A 27303-nucleotide genomic window follows, 5' to 3' on the forward strand; every position below is an offset into this window, starting at 1 on the left:
ATTTTCAATAGAACGATTTGACATTTGAAGCTACTTGATTAGAAATCTGTAGATGCTGTAGCTGGTACCTATGAGAGAAGCTGCAAGTACAAGTAGTACATACTAAACTGTAACAGGAGTCTTATCCCCATCGAATAATATTGTACACTAGGTACGTAAAATCAAGTCAAACGTGCGAAATAGATCACTCGATTGCACTGTTGATACTTATACAATTATACTGTAATGTCTATTCAGGTGAGAAATCGCAAAATCTATGTAATGTCAAAACAAGGACAGCCAGATAAAATTCCAATAAAACTAATCATATCGCACTGGACAGGCGTGGCATGTAATGGTACTAGGTGGTTAATAAATCTCTCCGAATGGAATTGTAGGTATCAGACATAAATATCGAATCATGATCGCATTATTCGGCCCGAGACCTAAATCTTAGTGAAAAGTGTTCGGGCACAGGTTAAGCGCAATATTTACATTATCAATTGTATGTCATCGGCGTCGCCGGAGTCGGAGCGATGTTTTCACTCGCGCGCAGCGTGTTACCTTTCGAAAGCGTCGAATCATAAACAAAGCGACCTCTGAACTTAATAACAATGTGAAATGGGCGTGCGAAACGGGAGATGCACCAAGCGACTTGCTATAATTCTTTCCGAGCTCATCGAGCGTCGCTAGAGCTTTATGGCGCGGTGATGCGGCGGTCCACGCGGCGAAATACTTTGTGGCCTGTCCGCGCCGATTACTTACCCTGATAATACTTAAACAAGCTTTTATCATTTCCTATTTTACGACCACAATACTGACCTACAAGTTTTTGTATTACCAATATAGCAAAGTTTGAATGATTTTCGGTTTTATGGTTTCCATAGCCGCTATTATAGAACACAATAATGTGTTTTGGCAAAGGTTAATTTCATTGCAGGCATTGTAGCGCGAATCTAAGTATTTAAATATATATACCTTTTTACTTTATAATGATAATGAGACGAGGTCGAATAGTCATACTTAATAACAAATATTATTCCAAATATCTGATAAGGTTACATTTCGTGACCCGTCTGAGGTCACTAGCAATTCGGTAGGAGTCATGGCATTCTAAAAGCCTTGCCAAGATGTATTGTCTTAACCTTTAAAGATTATTAAATAACATGTACTTTAAAGGTAAAATCTAATCATAAGTCACACTAGCTACTAGTAATTTTGTGTAACATTTATTCTTGTGTAATAGAAATATCGATACTCTTGAACCGATTCATTGCGATTAATAACGAACCAACAAGTAGTAGATCATAATCGACGAACTACTTCTGGGGGGGTCACAGCCGCGACCCCGCTGTCGCATGATCTACCAGCACGCTTACTACGTGCATATTTAAAATAAGAATATCGACGAACAGATTTAATTGACACAATCGATCAAACTGCACTTCACAGTAGAGGTTGATCTAGTTTATAACAACACATAATTCGTTTCCCAACCCACAATCTTGATACACTTTGGACTCAGCGAAACGGCACAAATACGTGCGGCTATTGAGTAACAGTTCGATGCTAGCGGCGCTCTCCTACCAAAGGGAAGATATTTGCTCACCGGGACACGATTTACTCGTTTGGTATTACCTCTATTGGGACACGCCATTATTTATAATTAATGCTGCGCAAAAACTACAACGGTCACAATTTACAAAATTAAATAAGCTGTAACTCTATTTTACATTACTTTCACGATAACTAAGTTTTTTGACCTACAATATATTATATCAGGGGCATAGTATAGGTGCAAAATGCTCACTTCATTAATTTGTTGCTTGCGTTATAGATTGTTGGATTCGCCGCTACCGTGTTCGACTTCAATAAGTTATTTATGGCCGCGATACCAAACCGACGCACACGAGCCGCCCCAGCTTATCGCTTTTCACAATAAATATAGTTATAGAATGCATTTCATATGCACGCTTCAAGACACTAGTTCAATTTCAGATCGGAAACATTTAGACAACGAATTAGTTTTACATAATCTAGATAACTAAATCAGGCCCATTGAACATTCTAAACGTTGAAATTTAATTCGTGACCACGTATAATTTCGAATTAACAACGTGATTCTTTGTGTTTACAAATAACACAACAGTTTCCCACAGTTCACTAGATGAACTGCTGTAATGGTAACAAAACGGTTTAAAAATTTAATCAACACGCATAGGTGCGCCCTGTCGAGTTTGGTATAATTCGATAATTTACAAGAAGAGCTGGGCCCGGCGCGGGTGCCTTGGGCTTGTTAATCAGATTCTCATGAAATTCGGCGGCAGCCGGCGATCCTATCTCAGGCACGCTATCCATCACGCGGCGCTACTCACGCAACCGAACTTACTAATTATTTCAACCTAACAGAGACAATTTGTCATCAATTGTAAAACATCTCAGATAAGCTTACGTTCCACAGATATGACGTGTCCTTAATAAAACAAGCAGTGCGTAAGTTAGTTTTATTTTTAAATTAATATAATTTCTATTTATTACGTAAATATAGGACATTTTTAACGCTTATCTTGGCATTCTAACATCCGCGATACATAAAACATTAAGAAATCTAGCAGGTTCACTTTATTGCCTAACAAAATAATTCCGCTATAAATATGAGCTACCCTCTGTAGCGTTAATTTATTTCTCAATTATATTTTTCTCGTCGACATGATAAATAAATATTAGTCTCAGCAACTGATAAGTATCGATGTCGATATTATCGACTTTCCCATTCCCGGGATACTTGTTTACGCGATCGCCGGCGCCATGTTGTAACGGTCCGCCGCAGCCACCATTGTACATCTGACTGCAGCGCTGGACGCACGTCGCTCGTGCGAGCGTTAACGGCCGCGCCTTGTTTCGCGATGTCGAATATAATACTCGTATAGGGAACAAGTGCTGTGCCCCTAAGTTTTCGAATATATTCAAGTGTATCTGTTTTCCCCCGCTTTGGGTAAGTTTGAACACAAATAGCTCTCCTAGTTTTAAGTTTGTCTTTGTTCCGTAGCTATTACTTTATCATACAGCCTAATGCTTTACGCTACGCCAAAACGGCGGACTTTGATTTTGTGTACCATGGATATAGATAATATTCTTAGCCTGTGTGAATTCAATACGTACTCTCTTGCGTAAGGTATTTATTAAGTAAATATGAATGTTTTAGCTTCCATACTATAGCACTTTGCCGATTGCAACCTTGCGCTTGTTTCCTAAGCCCTGTTTATCTCCGTTCTGAATCTCCATGTATCGACCGCCACAGACAAACTGATCTTAAATTAAATAACCACCAGAATCTCGTATGCTGTCAGGACATGAGCATTATAAATAAGGCGGGACGATCCATGGAGCTAATTTTAATGCAGAGCCTTAACACAGTGGAATGAAATTCCAGGGTCTACCCTACGGGCTAACCCAACGTCCACGCCTGCCCTTCTCTGCTGCCCGGCGCTAACGCCAGGTTGCCACTACGCCAGGAACACCAGGACAGTAACGCCCAGCTACACACCGATCCAAGTGCCACCACCACAGTAGGACAACGACCCACGTGATTTAAGCCCAATAAACCACTGCTGTACAATTTGTAGCCAAGGCCTTATTGCTCACCTCTGCCCTAGACACCTAACGCTACACTACTACTACTACTTTTTATAGCAAAAATTAATGCAGACAAGTGTTATTGTAAATTAGTAATAATAAACATGGCACTGCGGAAACAATAGATGTGGTTTCTTACTGTAAGTTTTACACTTATTTCTTAGATAAGTGTATATTTTTGCATAATATGTATTTTAATGCATTTACTATCTGTTAGTGTATCAAGATTTACATGGTGGTAGTATTTAAAAACATATATTACACATAATCTTTACATGGAACTGTCTCATGTAATATATTTAATACATTGCCATGAACTAACAAAAATTCATTTGAAAGGGATTGTATTACATTTGATACATTGCCAAGTTGACGTCAAAATAGGTTAACATTATTTATTTTTATTTTTTATCTTTGTAGAATTGCTAATGCAAAGCATGTTTCAAACATGTCATATTAGTTATCGTATTATTTAGTTATTGAACTATAATTTTTTAAAGTATCTAATAGATATTATTTAACTGTATATTCGATCCAACAGCACCCGACTATCTCAGATCCAAATTTCATTTTATAACTGCCCGAACAGGTTGCACCCTTCGCGAATCCCGTAGTCTCAAGCTTGCTGTTCCTTGTCATAGTTCTGGTTTTGTCTCTAATGTGGCTGTTCAGGCGATCCGGCTTTGGAATGATCTCCCACTCAACATCAGACAGGCTCAAACCAAGCTCTCGTTTCAGCGTATGTTACGCAAGCACTTTTTAGACAAGCTGTCTGGTTAATTGTCCTTCGTAGTCATAGTATTTTTTGCACTGGGTACATAAATTAATATATATGTATGTATATTTAATTATAGTATATTTATGTAAGTTTATTACCGTTAGTATATATTATTTATCGCTATTTTGCTTGTTTTAAGTTACTTATTCCGTTTTTTTTGTTTAATGCCTGCACATACTACTGTTTCTGTTTAGCCTGATGGTTGACTGGTAGAGAATGCCTTTAGGCATTAAGTTCGCCATTTGTACTTTATTTGTTATATTGTGCAATAAAGTTTAAATAAATAAATATATTCATACGCCGCAGCCTTACAGCTATAATATGAATCATCGGAAATTACTTTTTCGGGCTCGGTCCCTAATCTGTTACTGCTACTGCCAGTAACCCCGACATAAGCAATGGGAACAAGCCCGTTTAAAAAGAAAATTTACTATCCTCTTTATATGGGTCAAATTCATGAAACAGCCCATTCGAATACAACGCGATTTGTTGTCTTCTATAAAATGTCCACCCGCATGGTACCTAATTATTATCTGAATAAGGTGTCACATAAATTTGAACCTAAATACTATCACGACAGTTGCTCTTCAAACGACATGGTTGCTTTGGTACGCGCCGATCTTGCTCTGCAAAAAATAAACAAAGACTTTTGCTTAACAGATTAGGGACCGAGCCCGAAAAAATCATCTGAGATAATTCATACTGTACGCCGCCAAAAAATGTCCCCTGGGTTAAAAAAAGTTTTTGTTTACTGTTATATTTTTTTTTCTTTCCCTATTTCACTAAACTTTTAGTTAACGTGTTTTTTGAATATCTACGGGTTAAAAAAATCTACCATGTGATCAGGTATTGGTAGATATAATTAATTTTTACAGGTGCAAATAGTCATCTGATACTTTATATTGCGTTTTACTACCAATAAATGATGATTCCCGAGCATTCTATGTTTTATTTATATTAAAATCCACATACTTCTTCTAAAAAGTAAGCAACAAGATTGGCATTGTATCAAATATCATACATATGATTTTCCAAAACTGGAAAACCTTGAATTTTTTTCTTATTTTTGAATAGCATGCTGACAAGAAACTAAAAAAAAAGTCAAATTTCAATCCTATTTGGATCCTTGCCTTGATAAGGGTTAAATGTCGATTTTCATAATTATTTCTATTAGCTAATAAACTCATATTTTATTTAACGGTATGTCCTTATTTTTAATTTGATTGGTAGAAACAAAAACAAAAGCGATAGTTATATTATTTAATTTCCTTGTTTCTTCTTTACTTCGCCCAAAAATCTTTCTTATCTTTAATTGATCAAATTCGGGATTTGATCAAACAAATATGTCAAGTAAATATCACTAAAATACATAGAAGTAGTAATTATGACATAGGTAACTCGGTAGTAAACGGGGGTTTTGAAAATAATAATCATTCTTACTAAAGTGCAGTAGTTTATATTCACATTTGCTTCTTCACGAAGTTGCTCTTTGGCCTGATTTGTTGCGGCGTGGCAACATAAACGTTTTATTTAGGCCACTACGGTCAGTTTATGCGCCGTAAGCTCCAATCTTCGCAAGTGATGATGCTTAGATAAAGTCGGCGTCAGTAAATTTATACCTAGTTCATCCAACCAGTCAAATCAATGGATGCTATTTCTGCAGGACTGCCTAAATATATTTCCGGATGAAAATCTAAATCACTGACAGCAGTATTGTGGCTGTTCGGCAGCGTCGGAAAACTAGTTCGTTATCTCGACCAGAAGACGACCTTCAACTTCACACGACCTGAATACAAAATAGCATAATAACAAGAGACATTGGAAGGTAAGTACACGCTGGACGCTTTCGTATGCAAAAAGCGTTACTAAGTGTTAGCCGACGCGGTTGTACGGGCCGAACATTAAACAAGCGGTTGCGAGCTAAAATAGAAATGGGTTGTTTGAGTAGGGTTCTTTCGCGAACGCAATTGTACTCGAACGTGTCTTGTTAGCGAATGCGCTATGCAAATGCCCCCAACAAAGAGCAAGTACAAAATCTGCATCGGTCGTACCGAAGCCGTCTTTGAGATCGAGAGGTATCGCCGTTCTCATATTTCACCCGCTCGGAATTCTTACAAGTCTTACAACGGTTACCGCGTTTATTGCAACTTCACTGGAGAAAATTATAAACCTTTTAATAAAGAAAAAGTTGAAATAATTTATTGCCTAACTACGAATTTAAGCTTCATATAGAATATAGAAAACTGACGAATTAAAAAAAAACTTAAGCATTGTTCGTTTTTTGACAACCAGTACCTAATTAAGGCGGCCTTTACTAGCCAAAGCTTGGAAAGGTTACTCCGCAGGCCATAAAACTAGGTAATATAAATAAATACTGATAGATAGGACGTAAGAGGGCAGCGGTATCAGAGCAAGGACAAGCCGCAATCCTGTCAATATCTGCTATAGGTGCCCGAGCCGACCCACCATTATCCACAAGTTTGGAACTATTGATTATGACTAAATACCTATAACGGACGTCACGATACTTTTGTTTAGGCGTGCGTAAATAGGTGATTTACATGAAATCTTTTAGTTAAATCGTCGAGCCACAAAAACTGATTGAAACTGATATGATTATTAAATCTCGTAACATGAAAGTAGGTAATAATTTATATTCGAACTGGAAAATGATAAGTGATAAATAAACCGCCATAAAACGAATAGAAGGCTAGAAGCATAAATTACAATTGAAACGCTTTTTTCTGTAAAATGGGTACCTAGGCAACAGACAAGTAATTTTTTAATTAATACTTCATATTGTTATTTATTTGTTTGAATTTACTATGTTTAACTTATTGTAATTCGATATTGCTCAGTTGCTAGTTCACAATAATTAATTACTTAAACATTGAATTGGTTTGGTCATTGATTCGATTCAAACAAAGTAGGGTAACTCGGTATAGTAATATTCAGCTCTCATTTGGTAGCAATTAATTGGCTCAAATTGAGTGATTAAATAGACCGGGTATATTGAAACAGCAATCAGTCAATTCAGGATAACTAGTCATGTTAATTTGATGATTGCTTTTTATATGGAAAATCGAAATCAATTTACTAAGCTTTTTTCGGTGCAACAATTGTAGGTATATTCCGAACGACTTTCAGTTCTCTTCTACGTGTATACACCCGTAATAGGTTTTAATTAAATACTGCATAGATAGCTATTATTAGATAGCTGGACACAGCTCAGAACGAAGTACAAAGTGAGTGAGGGCGCACAAATAGACTATTAATTAGAATGTCGAAAACATGTGTCGCAGTTAAGTTAACCCAGCAACATCAACAACATTCGATTGGTTGTGACCATCCAAAACCAATCATATGTTACTGGGTTAACTTCTTCGGTAAGAGGAGCATTACCCATTCAAGACGCAGTGCCACCGCGGCGAGTATTGGCAAGGGCGACATCGACGGACAGGGGTCAATACAAACATGCGCTCATTATGCGTTGGACGTGAGCGGGCCCGCCGCCCGCCGCCCGCGCCGCTGGCAAACACGCCGCGACCCCACGTCGCCGTTACATACTTACATACGGCACGTCTGCACTCACAACTACAAAGACTTTAATGTTGTCTAAAACGCCCCTGTCAACCTCTCTCTCAAAAGGCGAAGAGGTTGAGTTTCCAAAAAAAAACACAAATAGGTTCGCTATTTGTATTTTCATTCCCAAACCGCGAATACCTTGGAACGACACTCCTTTCTTTTGTTCTGTTGATACTTAAGTAGACCATTAAACCATCCCATATAATTCCTCTACTACTGCAGAATACCCAATTAAGTTACTCAGAATGTACTTATGCGTATAAATACCCCGGTGATGTGCATCAATGTTCGACATCATGGTAGAGAACTAAAGCCGTGCTAAGCGACATATGTAAATCGTTGATTAAGACGATACCTGAGTGCACAAAAGCTACACAAAACGGCCGCCGCTATTGAACGGCGTCATAAATTTCATAATTAATTTTATTATCGAGCCATAGCTTGCACGTCGACTTAAAAAGAGATTTGCGAGCTAAAGCCACCGCCGCCGACCGAGTTATCATTAAACGTTCACGATACTCCGCCCGCGCTCCGATTTTATAATGTCTCTTAATGCGCTGTAATTGTTTGTGAATAAAAGATGGGCGTCTGAAAAGGTTCACCACCGGGTCCGAGGTTCGCCACGCCAAAAGTCATCATTGTAATAGAGTTGTCTTCGTTGGTCGCCGCTTGGTTATAAAAGCTAACGTTTTCAAAGCGAAGTAAATGAGAATCTAACTTAGCGGAAAACGGTTAGCGAGGTTCTACTCTCTCGTGAAAACAGTAAAAGAGAGAAAAATATTTTTTGCGTTACTCGCCCGGCGCCGTGATAGTCCTTGTGGCAGCGCCTTATTTAGACTTTGATGCGGAATGGCAATGAGCTCAACGAAAGTTTGTGCCTGTAAGGGTCAAACATTCAAAGAAAATTATGGTACGCGTTTACTTCCGTAATCACCAAGGAATTGAAATGGGCACGGGAGCGAAAAAATGTTTCTGTAAGTCTTTCGAGGGCATATTCTTTGAAAAGTTACCGAGACTATTATTCAAATAGGCCAACATTTACAATTTTGGCCAAAACATGATTATGTGAAACGTAAACGTGAAAACTATGTAGCAGTTTAACAGATACGGAAGTGTTAAATTAATTTAGACAAACCTAATAGGCGTTTCATTGTGAGGTCGCCGGTGTGGAGACCTTTGACTTCGTTAACACCGTAAAGGATGACAGCATTGTATCCGCGAATGGTATATCAGGAAAAACGTGACTTTCTTTGTCCAATTATCTTTACTTACTTATCGTATAAAGTAGCAGTACCGAGCATGTGGCCAAATTGTTAGCAAGTAGGTAACCTTTCAAGAACCTTTAATGCTGCGTTACAAATAGCTACTTTTTTGCCAGTCAACCAGTATAAATTAAGTATCAGCTCGAGCTCCATAGTTTACAAGTGGAAATCATTATGGGTATTCAAATAGGTATGCATACATTGAGTGCATCTGTGCAAAAACGTACAATCTTGAGTAGATAGGATAACAAGATAACAAGCGTAGAGCGGCCGACTGAGACGGATAAAAACAAGATGGAGCCTACGGTTGGACGTGTACCTTGTTTACTTAAACGAGACCTACGTTAAGTGCCTCCGGACTATCGGCTGCGCACTGAGAATGGAAATTTCGGTTTACAGCACACATGGTCTGCTAATAGCAATGCAGATATAAAAAAATATTCACCAAGTATCTACATAAAGTATTATTTTTCAAATATTATAGGTACCTATGTATATTTTATTACATTACTACAGTTAAGATCAATAACCAAGGATCACTGCGTAAAGAAAAGTCTATGAAAAGGAATTTAAGAAAACTATACTTGTTAAATTCATGCAATTATTAATTGTCTGAAAATAAAATCGATACTTTTACCTATTTATTTTTTATCAGTCCGTCTGAATAAAATCAATCTATTTACTGTCTACAGATCGCTGGTACTTGAATTAAAAACTCCAAGGATAAAGACCCATGGCAGAACTGGTTCCAAGCTGCCTGTTCATAAAAGGATGTTTACGTCAAGATCAAGAATGAAGTAGGTAACAAGTACTAGTAACGGGTAATGAAGTATGTAGACATTTTACGGCACATAAATTATCCAAAACTTTAACGGACTTTTGATATAATTGTACAAAGTAGATTTTTCTATAAATTTTGCCTGTTTACTCCAAACGCACCGTACGAAAATCCGGCTAAAAGGCTAAAAAGGCTGAGGCACACAGAAATTGTCTGTTAAATTAGAATAATGCTTTCAGGATTCTGACTGGCACTGCATCGGATGTACAGACTTAAACACATTTAAGCTGGCAGCGGGCAAGATGAATTCTTTGTCGTATGTAATGGCATTTGATTCATCTTTTGAACTTATATCACCCACGCAATATACAAGTCATTTCCGTTTATACGATAATAATACGCCTTAGTGACAGTACATTTTTACATCATGCAATGCAAGTAATCTAATCAGGACTTCAATCTGATCAACACCTCCCGATAACTATAACAAGAAGAAGCCGATTTATCGATAGGAACGAACTAAAAAGAAGTTATCAACATGACAGAAAAACTTAGAAAAATTTTAAGGCGACTATTCGGAATGTGGAATATTCGGAAAAATAACCCGGTCAGTAGGTATATGATTGATAATATGACCATTTTTTTTTCAAGAAAAACATTCTAATATATTAGCTGGCTTGGGTTTTGTCTGCCGAAAAGGCAAATAAAGGCTCATGGCTTCTTTGAGTAATGATAGTTAGTACCTAATAATCTCTTCGTGATAAATTAAATCTGTCTAAAACTTGAATTCGGTTTGGACTCTAAGAATGACTCAAGACTGTTAGATGACACTAGTCGCCTGAATAAATAATATACTCCTTTATTATTTATTCCGGCGACCCATCACGAAAAGATATTATTATAAAGATCCTCTTCATAAAAAAAAAAACGAAATGTAGTACATAATTTGTTATCACAGCTTTCCTCTAGTGCGGTTCAGTTAAATAAACTATTAACTTCAAATAAATGATAAGAAACTATGTTTTTTTTTTAAGAATAACTACAATGAAAAGCTACTTTTAAAATAGATAATTATCAATTTTTTTAATTATTATTTTTGTCTGTAGAAGTGGGTCAGACCAGACCAAGCTGCGTTGGCAGCCCAGCTAATGCAAGTGTTAAGTAAAGGTCATAATTTCATAGAAGTTTGACGTTTAAAATAACACATGCAATGTCAAAATCGCTGCCAATTATCTGGGTATGACTCTGCAGCTTTTAGCCTACCTAGCTCATTCAATTGCAGTTTATTACGGAATTGTTTTTCATATTGTGCTGGAGTTGTCAATGTTTTTTTGCTGTTTTGACCTTCCCTTTTCAAACATTCTTGATTTGAGCCCAATAGTAGTTGAGAGAACGGCACTGCAGCACGTTTGGTGCTCTTACTCTGCTCTTCGTAAATTACCAAATACGATTTCGATCGAATCTTCATAAATTAGTGTTTCGAGATCAAGCATGTACGAGTATGGCGTTGCAATTTTCTTGCCATTCGAAAAATACAAATTTTCAATTAACTCTTCTATTGACTGGTGTAACGTCGCATAGCGTAAAACCAGGGTTATTTATATTGTAATATATAATATACTGATAAGATTATTTGCTGCGGTAAGAGTGATGTAATGATCTTTTCTTAGAAACAAAATTACAGCCGTTTGAAAAAAAAAATATTTTTTCGGTACTAATTTATTCGACTCGAGTCTCAAACGCTTATCTATTGTTCACAGTATCAAGAGATCATGTCATCACACACGTAGTCTGCCCACAGCCATGCTTTTGACGGCGGAGATCACTGTCAATACCGGCGTAAGCGTCAAGTCTTAAGCCACAAGCGTCAGACTGAAGAAACCATCGACAAACATCTTCCCAATGAGCAACTAAATAAAATCTCGTAAAAAACCTGTCATAATAACTATGGCGCAGCATATATTGAGAAAATAGCTGACAACATAATCAAACGCTTTCATTACCTTTGCTACTGTGGTTAGACATAAAAGGCTATAAGTGATGCCTTCGTGAGCTTTAATTTTCGTCGCAGTAGTAATATGGTTTGCCTTATATGACAGATCACTAACAGGTATCGATATTTTACTATGGCAAGCTGTTTTTTCCTTTTGATCGACTGAAATAAGTACTTTATACGGAACATGTGTCATTGGATTGTATTACGTCAACAAAAAAATTCATTGTATTTTATTATTTACTTCACAGGCTGCAGTACATTTTTTGTCTACCCAATGTCAAAACTCTGCCATGTTCAACATTCTCCCGTTTATATAAAAAATGTATTAAGACTAGGACAGTTAATTCATTCAAGGTCTACATTGCTAGAAAATAAAACACCATGTAAAAAATAATTGAAGATTGTCGGTACGGAACTACGTTCTTGGTGGTGGTTCTCAGATAAGTTTATACATGGAAAGTTACCATGTATCAAGAATACGCAAATGTACGGATATTTTAAAAAAAGGCCTTCCAGAATTTATGTTTAACTTTCAAACCTTGTACCAGCCAGATAGAGCCTTATCGGTCTCGTCTTGTGGCAATCGGATGCGCGCGTGAGAACTACAGTTTGAGTCGAGAAAAAATGCGTATGACTCAATATGGTGTGAACGTGTCATTTTTGGTTTTATTGTGGCAGGCTGGCAGCTAACCGTTTCAATGAGACGACAATTACGAGCAGGAGGCAATTACTCGTAGAAATAAAAGGCAAAATTAATTAAGGCCTGCCGTCTCCATTAAGTCACTTGCGCCTTACGTGTTTTGGATGGATCGAGTCTAGTTAAACATTTACCCCCTTATTCATAATCGTGTACTAAAGTTACAATGCCGCTAATCATCGTTTGTCCCTTTCCATCATACCAATACGTTGGAAAGGGACAAACGATGATTAGCGGCATCGTAACTTTAGTACACGTTTATGAATAAGGGGGTTAATTGTTATAATAGTCCTGACATTTGGATTTTTAGGTTTCCGTACCCAAAGGGTAAAACGGGACCCTATTACTAAAACTCCGCTGTCCGCCCATCTGTCCGTCTGTCACCAGACTGTATCTCATAAGTTGAAATTGAAATTTTTGCAGATGATGTATTTCTGTTGCCGCTATGAAAAAAAAAAAAAAAAAAAAAAAAAAAAACTAAAATGTACGGAACCCTCGACTCGCACTTGTCCGGTTTTTCGACTTTAGAGAAGAACTTCTTAGTGTATATCAAAAAAGAGTGAGTTCATTAAAAATTATATCAAATCAGGATTCGAAATGATCAAGAGAACTTTGGTGTTTTATAAGTTATAACTATCGCGAAAATTGTCGCATATTTAACTTTACGATAACTGTCGGACGATTATGGTATATGTAGTACATATGATCAATGTACTATCCATGTGACCATATATTAACGTTCGAATTCACGCGCGCATTTTTTATGACGCATGTTAAGAAGCTACACATTTTAGGTATTATCAAGTCGAGGATTAAACTATAAAATGAATATAATTCTCAATTTTCCGTTCGAACTCGGTATCAATAAATTTATATTTGGGATAACTTCTTGAAATAAAAGATACCGTTTCATTTCTCAATCTCAAGAGCACTTATAACGAACCTAAAAGATACACATCATAGAAGGCGTTAAAATACTCGTCACGCATTAACAAACCATGACATAATAGATTCGGCAAAGTGCAGTAATCAGCCCTTTAATAAGAAGGTGTTAGGGCGCAGCATATTTATTACTTTAATGGAATATCAGCAATTAGGGTCCGAGATAGAATCGGCGGTGCTGACAAGGTGCAAACGAGAGTGGCTTGACTGGACACAAAAGAAAACAGTTCGAGCAAGCCAGCTTCTACGATGGTTCTGTACAATAATAGTCTGCGATGCTTGCTTCCATTACATTTTGATAAGCGCAATTTCCATTAACTCGTAACGAAGACGGTTTAAACAGATTTACCCATACCTACTGCAAGATAAAAAATAAGGTGAAGGCATGGTTCGTTATTTTTTAAATAAATGGAACCCTGATAAAACAATGCAACCGATGAATTACCATAGAAAATGAGCGGAACGGACGGATTAAGTGAAATACAATCAAACAAGGAGGTGCGAGCGTGCCGGGAATTCAAAATAAACTAGCATGCCGCCCTGCGGCAGCACACGCGGTTTTTCTTTATGGTACAGCTTCCTGACATTAAATCATAATGCAGATAACATTACCTTTGCCTCGATTGCCTAACAACCTTTGTATACTAAGTATTGCAAGATTTTATATATACATTTGTAGAAGAATACAACACAAGTGGTAAAACACAAATAACAAAATTAAACAATATCAATACTTTCCAAGCAGTATGTTTCCACCAAAGCAAGCAAGCATCAAGGTAGGTATCAGGTAAGGCTACCTGAAGACGATAGTGGACGACCGTTTCTTATAGGTACTCCAATTAATCCCATACCTACATAATTATGGAAAAAATACACCATTTACTGTATATTAAAGATTAACCATAGCTATGCCTCTTCGTTAGTTTTTTTTCGGTATTTTGATTTTGAAGTTATTTATAATATACGAGTAGAAGCCAAAAACAAATACCTTAAAAAAACGAAAGTTCTCAACTCTTATACTAATAAAACATCGGAAATAACATTCAAACGACGGGGCATAGATGTGGTTAGTAGGTATTCATCACATCACATCTGTTAGTATCCAGAGAGTAAAATGGAGACTACGTTTGTATGAAGAAGCGATCACATTACTTTGTTCCCTTTCCTCTTAATAACAAGTTAAACGATTTTTAATGGCAGTTCACTAGTATGTAACTATTATAGTATATGTGCCTTTGAATCTGGCAAGGTACAACTTTCGGGATATGGAGTTATGGATAGTTCCTAAAACTAGATAAAATTACCTATCTAAAGAAAAAAGAACCAGGTCTATAAGTACAACCATTAGTTTTTATAATTTTTTTGAATCTGAAACTGACGAAATGTACAAGTAGAGAAAATCGCATTAGAAGTTTACGGTCGTCAAAAATATACTTCTACTGCGAAGTTACGGAGTGATTGATATCAAGCTAATCTGATAACATTCAAGATTCATAATACGTGCCTCATGTCTTTGTAGCATGTATAGTTTAAATATTTTGAGGGAAGAACATGCAAAAGAGAGAAAAAAGGATTTTAAAAATTTAGATTGAACTATAAAAAAATATGACTTGGACAACTAATTAATCAACTTTAATTAGATTTTTTAGGATAATATCACACAATCACAATAGGAACCATTTTAGACAAGAATCCACAGAATATAGCAACGCTTTGATCTATTTTTCGATAAATAAGTTTAGTACTTTAATGATTATTTTTCTATGGTCAAAAAAAAAGAGTACAACTTTCGGGGTTTAGTAAAGCTTAGTGTCATAAGTAATAAAATTGCTATTTAATATGGGTTTTATAGAAAAATGTATATATTTTCCACACTGAATAATACTATTATTATTATTTGACTTCTTATATACGTATATAATGCAACCGTTTTCTATTTTACTACGACTCAACTTGTACATTCTAAGGCAGGTACAACTTTGGTATACTAAACTTTCAGATTGAATAAAATGTGACAAAATAATGAAATAAAGCCAAATAAATATTAAAAATAGAATACTTATTGGACTCAAAGTCTAACAAATGAAATTTACTTTTATTTACTAAAATGAAACTAACTAGTACAAACACTTATAGTGTTGTTCACTAAATGAATTGCTAGAGTGGCAGGATAAAAATGGCAGATAATCGAACACAAACTACACACCAGAGGACCTACCGCGAAACTCGAACGAAGGTTTGCCTCTTTGTCGCACTTACGTATGAATTTACAAGTGCATCAGAGAGGCAAAACTTCGTTCGTGGTTCCCGGTAGGCCCTCAGGTTGGCTGTAGCCAAAGAAGAATGCAAAACGGAACTCAAATATGTCAATCCATGAAAAAATCAGCTGTCAATTTAACTGGATTTATTTGCCATCTTAAAATTATTATAGACGAATAATTATTTTATGTACCTACATGTTTTCTAGGGTGTTAATAATTGATTTATAGAAGAAGAAAAAATCGGTAAATTTCAACCACTTCAAAAAATTGCGAATATCTCGGAAACTAGAATCACGAAAGTTGTACCTTTTACTAAATACAGTCACATATATTAGCGCGAGCATGATACGCTGAGAAAAATAACATATCGATCGAAGTTCATTGTTCAAGACGCAAATGTACAAACTTGAATAAATTTTCAATTCCTACTCATAATCATAATCGCACTTCAATTTCAAACAACCTTTCATTTCGAAAGATAAACGCACTAATCAAGACATAAAGAACAAGACAGCATCGTCAACGGCTACCTGAAGGCGTTGGACGGTGTTCAAATAGCCTGACTCAGCAGCGGCACTCCGGCGCATCAGAGTCGGACGCCATTACTGCGCAACTTATCATTATGTCGCGCGCACTTCGCAGAACCAAAAACACCAGTCATTCCGAAACCAATTTTGATCAATTAACGAGCCGAGAGCAATTTGTAGGAACAGGCGAAACCGTGTCGAGATGTCGATAACGTGTCCTTGTTAGAACGATTGTGGTTTGACGGGAAATTTTAATGCGATGTATGTGTATAGTGTACCTCCTCAAGTTCATCTTTCTGTTCTGACAAAAAGAAACTGTTACGATTAAAACACCCTTTGATATGTCCACACATAAATGGACTGACTGGTACATTCGACTAGAGCTAATTGCGCTTAAAGTACATTTGGACAGACGCGACTTTGATTTTAAACCTTTATAAATATTATGCCCTTGTATATATTTTAATACTTACATGAAGATTACATATCTATTTTTCAGTACCTAAACCATATTAAATCATTTAAAGTTAACCAACACATCGTCAATATTATGTTTTAAACGTTTAAAACTTCAAATTGTTGTAGCAGCCAATGCCGTGAATGACTATTGGATTGGAAATAAAAAATGAATCACACATTCGTTACGCCGTTTTAGAGAATTCAATTAAACAGATACTACTTTGTGGCTCGGCTGGCTGAATGCGTACCTATTAGTTACAGTTAACGTGTTTCTAGATAATCGATCTTCTAATAAATACACAACAATGGAGCTGCCTACTTTATTAAATACCTGGGGCTGGTTATTCACAATTCGTGGAAAGTCTCAAATAGTTGAAATTGCACCATCACTTCCTCTGTTTTTATTACGATAAAAACATGAGTAAAGTAAAACAGGATGCCGATGGATAATTGTTTTATAGTACAGTCAGCATCAATAGTAGCAGATGAAACAACGCGCCAAAAGTATCTGATATTCCGGATAACTTTTCCAAATATAGGATAAATCTCTAAAATTTACATTCAAAAGTATATCTTTTACCGTCTTAATTGTTCTACATAAAGAACCACCACATTTTGTGAAGTTGTTACAGAATGGTAGATACTTTTGAAACCTTGTTTGATCCGCTACTTTTGATGCTGACTGTACTGCACAAAAAAAGTCTTTTACAACAGTTTTTCAGTACACACCTGTGCTTGTAAAGTTGATTGAGAATAATAACAAATACCATGGGCATACAAAATAAAAGTAAATAACCGGCCAAGAGCATGTCGGGCCACGCTCAGTGTAGGGTTCCGTAGTTACTCTTCCGTCACAATAAGCTAAACTGGAGCTTAAAGTATAGTAAATTGTTAACCAAGGGATAAAACGGTACTTTTCACCAGAGTTAAACAAATAAGCAAATTTGCATAATCAGTACCTAATTAAAGTAAGTCTTTTTACTATGAAGGGAAAACTTTTTGCGATAACTCAAAAACAGCTAAACTGATCATGTCCGCTATAGTTTTCATTTAATGTCTTTCTTAAGCTCTACTTCCACGATTTTTTTCATATTTTTTTGACCTATGGTTCAAAAGTTAGAGGGGGGGGACACATTTTTTTTTCGTTCGGAGCGATTATTTCCGAATATATTCACTTTATCAAAAAATGTTTCTTGAAAACCACTATTAGTTTTGAAAGACCTTTCCAACGATACCCCACACTCTAGGGTTGAAGCGAAAAAAAAATTTCACCCCCACTTTACGTGTAGGGGAGGTACCCTAAAAAAATTAAATTTTTAGATTTTATTGTATGACTTTGTCGGCTTTATTGATTTATATATCCATGCCAAATTTCAGCTTTCTAGCACTAACGACCACGGAGCAAAGCCTCGGACAGACAGACAGACAGACAGACAGACAGACAGACAGACAGACAGACAGACAGACGGACATGGCTAAACTATAAGGGTTCCTAGTTGACTACGGAACCCTAAAAATGTAATTTGTTTTCAGACAATTTTGAATCTACACTCGGGTGCAAAGAAATCGGACCACCCCAGCATTCCTAACATTTCTTGAATTTGTGTAAAAACGGTAAGTGCTACTGTGACATATTATATACCTAATGAAAGGTTGGCTTTTCCTCTATAAATTGATGTGCTTTTCACAGGTTTCCTACAAGCCCAGACCATGATTTCCAATACCAGCCCAGACCATGATTGACCCCCCACCATAAGCAACACGTTCCTCGATGCAGCATTGAGAAAACCGCTCCCCTGGCCTTCCGTAGACTCGTGTCCGTCCGTCATTGCCAAACAAAGATATCCTGCACTCGTTGGAAAAAAGTACGGGACTCCATTGCTGAAGGGTCCATTCTTCATGTTCACGAGCGAAGATGCGTCGTTGTCCACGGTGTATTGGGGTGAGTTTTGGGCCATTTGCAGCTCTGTGGGCTGTCAATTCCTTCTCCTTCAGTTGTCTTCTAACTGTCCATCGGCTAATAGACACATTCCAGGTCTCTAGGAGCTTCTGCTGAAGCTGAACAGCATTCAGTCGACGATTTTTTAGCGAGGTAACAACAATGAAACGGTCATCTGTCTCAGTAGTACTGCGAGTTCTGCCAGTTCCGGGTCTTCTGGAGAGCATTTGATCGTTACCGAACCTCTGGAAGACACGTTGAACCAATGACTTCGATAGGTTCAGTTGTCAAGACACTGCACGTTGACTAAACCCTTCCTGCAATAGGGCAACTGCTTGGCCGGCTTTAGTCGGGGTGGTATCCATTTTTCTTCAGTTTTTTCAGGTTCAGGCGATGAGAGTAGTGTTCAGGAAGACGTATCAATCCCATCAAAAACAATACTTGTCAAAAAAACCAAGTCTCGCAACTCAGTTGTTCTGCGGTAAAAAGTTGTGAGATCCATGTAATACTAAGTCGGTTATTAATTTATTCAGTCTCTACTTAAGCGACTTTCTGTCTTAATACGTCCAGTCTCTAAGACCACGATCGTGGTCCATAACAATTGAAAATCAATTGTGTCTGGAATCTCCGTACTCGAAGCATTAAGTTGTTACGTAATAATTAACAGCATCTTATAGTGACGCATATCAATATTAAAATTCTTTAATGTTTTATATAAATATATTGAGACTTGGCCATCGCCTGAAAACACGTGTAAATTCAATCGCCTGAAAACACATGTAAATTCAATTATTTAGTGCGATAAACAATGATAATGACTGGTTTTATACCTAATGACAAGTGGTCAATTAGTGCATACGCTAATGAGGCACTTGGAGGGGATGGCTTTCCAGGCCCATATTTTGCAGATTATCCATCCCCACCACTGAATATTGATGTCATTTGATAGGGCAGAAAATTATCTACCACGTGGTATTTAAACTATCGTGATCGAGCTTACAGTTTTTACACAAATTGAAAAAAAATTTAAAATGCTGGGGTGGTCCGAGTTCTTTGCACCCGAGTTTATATGAGTACATATCTCGTTTTCTCGAGGGATTAGTATGAGATTAATCTAAAAAGGAGTATAATAATAACATAATAATAATTCAGCCCATATACGTCCCAGTGGTGCGCACAGGCCTCCTCTCATGCGCGAGAGGGCTTGGGCTATACGCTAGCCGAATGCGGATTGGGGACTTCATATTCACCTTTGAATTTCTTGGCAGATGTATGCAGGTTTCCTCACGATGTTTTCCTTCACCGAAAAGCTAGTGGTATAGACGAGATGTGAGAGTTGTTGAGTAACTCTACATTTGATATATCTAGGGGCTAGTTTGGCACTAAAGTAATTGCCGGCATTGCTGAGGGCGTAGTTTTTCCTCCAAATGATATCACCGACCTCAAATTCTTTGAAAGATTTTCTTAAGTCGTATCTGGTGCTGTTTTTAGAGTGTGCCTTGAATAGGGCAACTTGAACTTAGTCAAAAATTGGGGATAGGAGGAAATTAATAAGATTAATTCAGCTACAAAGCTAACAAATAATTCAATATATTAAAAGGAAAAACAGTGAGGTAAGTTTTTAGATATCTCCGGACCGCATACAACTTGGAAAAGTTTTAGGAGTTAAAAAACAAGCTAAGCTAGTCAGAGGTCCCAGACTTCCCACGCAACAGGAAGGCTCACAAGAGCTTAAACCAAGTCTGTAACGTTAACCCGTGGATTTCAGATGCAGATCTGCAATGGAGTCCCCATATATCTTCTCTAGCAAACCGATTGAGTTCAGCAGCATACGCAGTCAGAAGGATTAGGCAATTAACTAACGTAGAAACAGCCCGAATGGTGTATTTTAGCTACTTTCACAGCCTAATGTCATACGCAATTCTAGTCTGGGGTAAAGCTGCCGATATACAAACAATTTTTGTATTGCAAAAAAGAGCAGTGCGGAATATATATAAGTTGGGGTCACATGTTTCATTGAGAGAACGTTTCAGAGAAATAAATATACTAACAATGGCATCACAATACATATACGACTGCATATTATATGCTCTAAAAAATTTAGAAACCTTTCATAAAATGCAAAGTGCTAGAAATAATCACAAAATAGCAATAACTAGATCTCGTATTAAGAGAGTAGGGAAATCTTTTCTAGGACAGTGTATACAGTTCTACAATAAGTTGCCAAGGGAAGCACTGGATTTACCATTTCCTAGACTTAAAAAATATGTTAAATCTGGTCTACAGCATAAGGCATATTACACAGTCGGAGAGTATATTAATGACAAAAATGCATGGCCTCCTATAAATAAATGAATGAAATATGAAATGTATATTGGTAGTAAATTATAATTGTTGAATGTTCTATTTTGTAATCTGTTATTTATTTTTAATTAATTTATTTATAATGTGCTTTTGACGATTCAAAAGAGATTGTAAAATCCTACTTGAATAAATGTCTTTTTTACTTTTTACTTTACTTTAGATCAAGGATAAAAGTAAAGTAACTAGAGCCAGAAAACGCAATTTAGAATGTTCGACCACTCGAAGTCATAACAGTAAATATTCAACAAGGAGGAGTTTTAGAAGTGTTCTAGAGGATTTTTCGAAGGTAATAATACTACAAGATGATGCGAAAATACACGTCACGAATTCCATACATTATAAAATCTTTACTTTGGTTCTTTTATCATCGATTGTCATCTTGGCTAGGCCCCCAGGCCCCACTTCGTAAGTAAAGCGAATTTATATTTTACAAAATAAAATAAATCTAAAATCAACCAAACCAAACCCCAAATGCAAACCATCTGATTTATTTGAGTAATCACCATTTGAGCCAAATATACGAAAAACTAGTATAAAACTAGTTTCATATAACTATTTGTATTAACCGTCATAGCTAAATATATCTCCATAGCCCGACGGCCAATTGGTAAGGAATGCCTTGAGCCATTCACTCCGCCATTTATGGTTTCTTGTCTTGTGAGAATAATTGATATATAAATTGAAAAAAATAAACACTTCAAGATATCCGATCTGAATCAGCGTTTAAAACGGAACATGATTACTATTAAGACTATTGCGATTGAATGTGTCTTTCGTTGTTATGTTCACAATGCAACATTATTAAAGTAATAATGGGTCCTAAATCAAGTATATAACAGATTCGACAGACACCAGTTTGATGATTTTCAGCGGTCATAAAGATACGCATGTATAAATTTTATTACTTACATTAATTTTAGAAACTATTATACTATTTTAACTGGTTTAGAAATACAAACCAACCACATACATACATACACACACATATACATACATAGACATAGTGTAGTTAAAAATGTGATATTCAAATTGGTAAGTAATCTTTTCCTTTTTTAGCTCAGCTGGTTAATAAATGTGTCTCGAATCGAGAATCTAATTCTCCAATGACCTAGAATTGCAATGGCAGAACTAAGCTGCCGCGGGACAATAACGTCATCTTTAGCGACCTCTATCGAAGTTTATAGCAGTACTCCTCTGAGGGCCTGAATTTACAACGTTAATGTCAGGCCACAGTGCGCCGAATATTCCTTATTGTGCTGTCATAGTACAGACTGACAGTGCGGACGTACGCTATTCATTAAATATTCGTCCACACAATTACTCGCGGAACGCTGCTTGGATGATACTGCTGTCATGTTACATACTGTCAGTTGGAACTATCATTTAATTCGCCGTCTTATCTGTTTAAGTGAACAGTTAGTCGGTTATTAATGTCAAGTAATAAAATTACGATTTACGTTATTACGAAGAACCTATTCGAAGTACTTACCATAATATTTTATGTACATGCGCAAAAGACAAATGTGTGACTGTGTGCTTAACCCTTAAGATGCCGTTAGGTAAGTTTTTTAAAAATCGCAGGGCTTTTTTAGATCACAATACGGATGCAAAAAAAAATTAGCAATCTTCACACCTTCTTCTAGTAACTTCATCGATTTGAATCCTTATTTTTGACTTTCGCTCCATAGAAAAATGAATCACGACCACAAACATAGGTCTAAAACGCACCTTCAAAATTCATAACAAATTTTACATATAAACTAAAAATACGAGTATGAAAATTATTTCTTAAATTGAGCAATATTATGTTTGACCGATCATGTTCGCTATAGTTTTCTTTAAGATATTAAGATTATGTTTTAAGGGTTGTTTTTTTTTTCATATTTTTTGGAACCATGGTTTAAAAGTTAAATGGGGGGGGGGGGGGCGACATATTTGTTTTCTTTCGGAGCGATTATTTACGAGAATATTTACTTTATCAAAAAATTACCCCTTATTCGTTTTGAAAAACCTATCAACGATACTTTACACTGTTGGGTAAAAGCGAAAAAAGTAAAACAAAAAACATTCTGTATGAGAGGTGCCCCAAATAAAAATAAAATTGTAGTTTTTATTTTAACTGTTGCCATGCATGATTTATGGATCAATGCCAAATTGCAGCTTTCTAGCATTAACGATCACGGAGCCAAACCGGGGACGGACGGACAGACGGACATGGCGAAACTATAAGGGTTCCTAGTTGACTACGGAACTCTAAAAAAGACAAAAAAGACAGTGTAATGAAATTAATTTATTTGGATTATCATGCTATTATTTAAATTTATTTCTGACGATCACAATATAGATTATTATAAATTGACATTAATGTAATTTGCACTGTAATCATGTTGTGAAATAAATAAATCTAATCTTATCTATATGCAGAAATGTATTAGATCTTGCTCTATATTTTAATGCTTGTCCTTTTTTGGTACCAATTTGTCGTTTTATTTTTTCATACAAACTTTCACCCCCGCCCCCATTTCACCCCCTTAAAGGTTGATTTTATAAAATATTATTTTATGACGAAAATGATATATGTATAACTTACGAGTAAACTTAGAACCCTACTGTATATGTGCTACCTCAATCCTGGCGAAATACCTTTTTATTTCTAACACGCGAAAAGTACTCGTATTTAATATCCATGTAACTGCGCTATTTATTTATTACCGATTATTTAACTTTAAAGATATTTGATTATTGTGGAAAGTATATTTTTCTTGCAATTAACCCTTTGTTACCCACACAGAAAAGATGAATCTCGTTAAATCAACGCGCTGTTTAGTGATGAGCCTGAGCAATTTTAAAGTGCATTCTAGTTAATTGATAGGTGCGAGAGTGGATGAATGAGACGTCGACCGACGCGGGCTCCAAGCATTCAATTTGCCTTAAATCAGCGCACGTCCGAGCCGCAATTAAAACGAGCCGAATGCGCTGCGGGATATAATCTACGTCAACACTCCGCCAATATTCATCCAATTTCCAAATACCATCGCTGAGATGTGATGAAATGTTAAAGTGCGCTTTGAATGCAGTTTCTGAGAGTTTAGTGAAGTTTTGTTGGAATGTGGATAGAGTGAAGATATATGGTGTCTCAGCATTGGCTTAAACTAACGTCACTATTTTTATAACTTCTCTTTATTATTATTGAACAAGAATCTTTTTTTTTTGTAAAGGATCTCTTTGTACTTCAAAAATTGATGAGAAATTTGCATTTTATCCACATTTGTGGCAAAGTAATCAAATGCAAATTTCGAGTGGGTTCTTTATGTTAGCTGGTAGAAGCTGGTAGAATTAACTTTTAAATGATAATTTGGGATGATAAATATTTAGTAACATTTATTTTGAATTGATTTTGTTTGATATTTTACAATTAGTATTTTCCTTGCGTTGGTGTGGGGAATAATTTTGTGTTTCACTCTGTGGCAAAGTTTGTTTAACCCTCGTGCCTTGAAACCCTCGCAACGCTCAAGATTCAACTTTTCGAATCTTTCGCTAGCTCGGGTATCAATATTAACACGACTCATAGGAACTCGAGTCTGTTGAGCCTACATTTAAAAACTCCGAAATCCGAATAAAAACTCCGTCAACAATTTTGTAAGTTTCATCTAAATACTAGTACCAGTAAATAAAATAAGCGTTATTGTATGGTGTACCTAACCCATGAATTTTACATGAAAACAATGCATTTGTTTTTAAAACTAAAGAAATATCTCCAAAAAGAACGAAGTCTACAAAAGACTCGGGTCTTATACAAGATGAAAATAACCTGAGTTTTGATGCACAGGCCAATTCCAACAATATAATGTGATACTGATCTAACATGGATCAGACATCATTTCAATATAAGATGGTTCCAATCTCCTCTAAAGGACCTGCTGAATTGCGCACTACGTCAACCTTTAACCAAAAACGTCACTTTTGACACTGACAGATCAGTATCTAGTTGGAATGAGATCTAATAACTATAACTCGTATCCAAAAACGTCACTTTTGACACTAACAGATCAGTATCATATCAGTATTATATTGGAATGAGATTTGATAACTACAACGCAGTTGGCCTGTTAATTATATGAGTCTGAAAAACACAGTCGAGACAAAGCAGAGGACTCAAAGGACTAGCTAGTCTTAATAACCAAAACTAAATTGTATTCACATACGATCAATCGAAGTCATACGAGACAAAAAGTCGGTCAAAAAAGAATGGAGATCTAATCAGCCTAAATATGAATCAACTTCATTCGCTATTTCGGGACAAGATGATGATAAAGCAATCTTGGCTATTATTTATAGCGCACTATGCCATTGCAGCATTGCTTGCTTTTCTATATAGACTAACTAATGACATGCCATATTCTGCATGCAGTGTTTTTGACAACGTGACCTGAAAATTCACAGGAAGAAAAATCTAATCAAGTTCAGCTGAACCAAATAAAGCTGAGTTTACTTCTAGCTATAAATAACACAATACTCAAGCAATACGTTCCAGCATCGGAACGGATAGAATCGCCGCCTGGTGTTAATAACGGAGCAGTGATAACTTGACACAATGGATTGAGTCGGGGACTTAGACAATTGGACGCGTCGCAGCGTCAAATGAGATCTCCCGCGAGCCAATCTCCCGGTTCAATTTGCTCTAAATCAGAGGCACGCGCGCACCCGATGGCTGGGGTGCATTGCAATTAAATAACTGCAAGTACGTTGCGTATACTCTACGGAGATATTGTATATCATATACGATACTAAGCAACGCTAATAAGACAGACAATGATACTTCCTTCTGTGGACTATTTTAGTATATGGTTACCATTCTTCCTCGGCTGTCCCGGCATTTTTGCCACGGCTCATGGGAGCCTGGGGTCCGCTTGACAACTAATCCCCAGAATAACAGTTTTGAATGATTCACGGTTAGTTTCACCACACTTAAATCGACCGGGAACAAGATGCATGTAACTGCGTCGAAATATCGGAAGCTCAAAAACAATATAAAAGGTAATCACGGTTTATATCCCGGTCGATTTCAGTCTAGTAATCCCCAGAATTGGCTTAGGCACTAGTTTTTACGAAAGTGACTGCCATCTGTCCTTCCAACCCAGAGGGTAAACTAAGCCTTATTGGGATTAGTCCGGTTTCCTCACGATGTTTTCCTTCACCGAAAAGCGACTGGTAAATATCAAATGATATTTAGTACATTAGTTCCTAAAACTCATTGGTACGAAGTTACGAACCGGGGTTTTAACCCGCGACCCCCGGATTGAAAGTCGGACGCTCTTACCGCTAGGCCACCAGCGCTTACCATTGCTACTTAAATAAGCTTTTTTTCATTTTCTCATTAAATATGATTTTTATTTTTTCATTCCAAGTCCATTATTCAGTGTGGTTAAACGGGCATAAAGGTGCATAAAAAATTAATTCACTTCCTTTAAATTTAAATCAGATCTTACAGAAATTCCAGTTTCCCTATTAAGCAACACTTAAATTAGTAAGCTATTACTAATTACGAATAGGGTTCCATAGTCGTCTTATAAAAATTTAGACTAAAATAAAGGATAAAGAAAAGCTATCTATTTCATATCAGAACATGTTAGCATCGTAGAAACTTCACGTACCGTTAATTCATGAGCTGATTTGCGAGAAGCGCTTCTTCAATGTACTTAGCACCACCATTAAGATAAATTCAAAAGGCGTTGGATGGGCTAGTCGAACGGATTGTGGAATAACAATCGGAAAGCGAAGGAGGTACGAATAAACGGACAGCATAATGCTTTCCACGGACAATAAGCCATAAAACCGTTACTATACGTAGAATAGGTATGGGAGAAGGTAGTATTAGGAATTAAGTTACGTTAGTTAAGTACTTGTTACTTTAGTGACCGCCCACATTTCCGAAGCAAAATGGGTAATTTCTTGGTGTCTAATATTTTTTCCATTGTCCAACAGACTTCTTGTCCTTAATTATGAAAACTACCTGTTTTTCGAATAGGAGGACGTAATAATGACCCGAATAACTACGTCATTATGTTGATCGTTGTTTCAGTTCAAACTATATAGCGCA

General features: G+C 36.5%; 1 protein-coding gene and 1 long non-coding RNA gene across 3 annotated transcripts in view; one reads left to right on the plus strand and one right to left on the minus strand.

Annotated features, from left to right (window-relative positions):
- Positions 1 to 27303, minus strand: part of LOC133522764 (lysine-specific histone demethylase 1A) — a 441475-nt gene that overhangs the window by 287199 nt on the left and 126973 nt on the right. The gene's annotated exons all lie outside the window — the stretch shown is intronic.
- Positions 2652 to 3604, plus strand: LOC133522781 (uncharacterized). Its single transcript, XR_009800121.1, has 2 exons — positions 2652 to 2974; positions 3413 to 3604. It is a non-coding gene; the product is annotated as an uncharacterized LOC133522781 (long non-coding RNA).

The sequence above is a fragment of the Cydia pomonella genome, chromosome 11 (genome assembly GCF_033807575.1).
Source record: "Cydia pomonella isolate Wapato2018A chromosome 11, ilCydPomo1, whole genome shotgun sequence".
NCBI classification, from domain to species: Eukaryota; Metazoa; Arthropoda; class Insecta; order Lepidoptera; family Tortricidae; genus Cydia; species Cydia pomonella.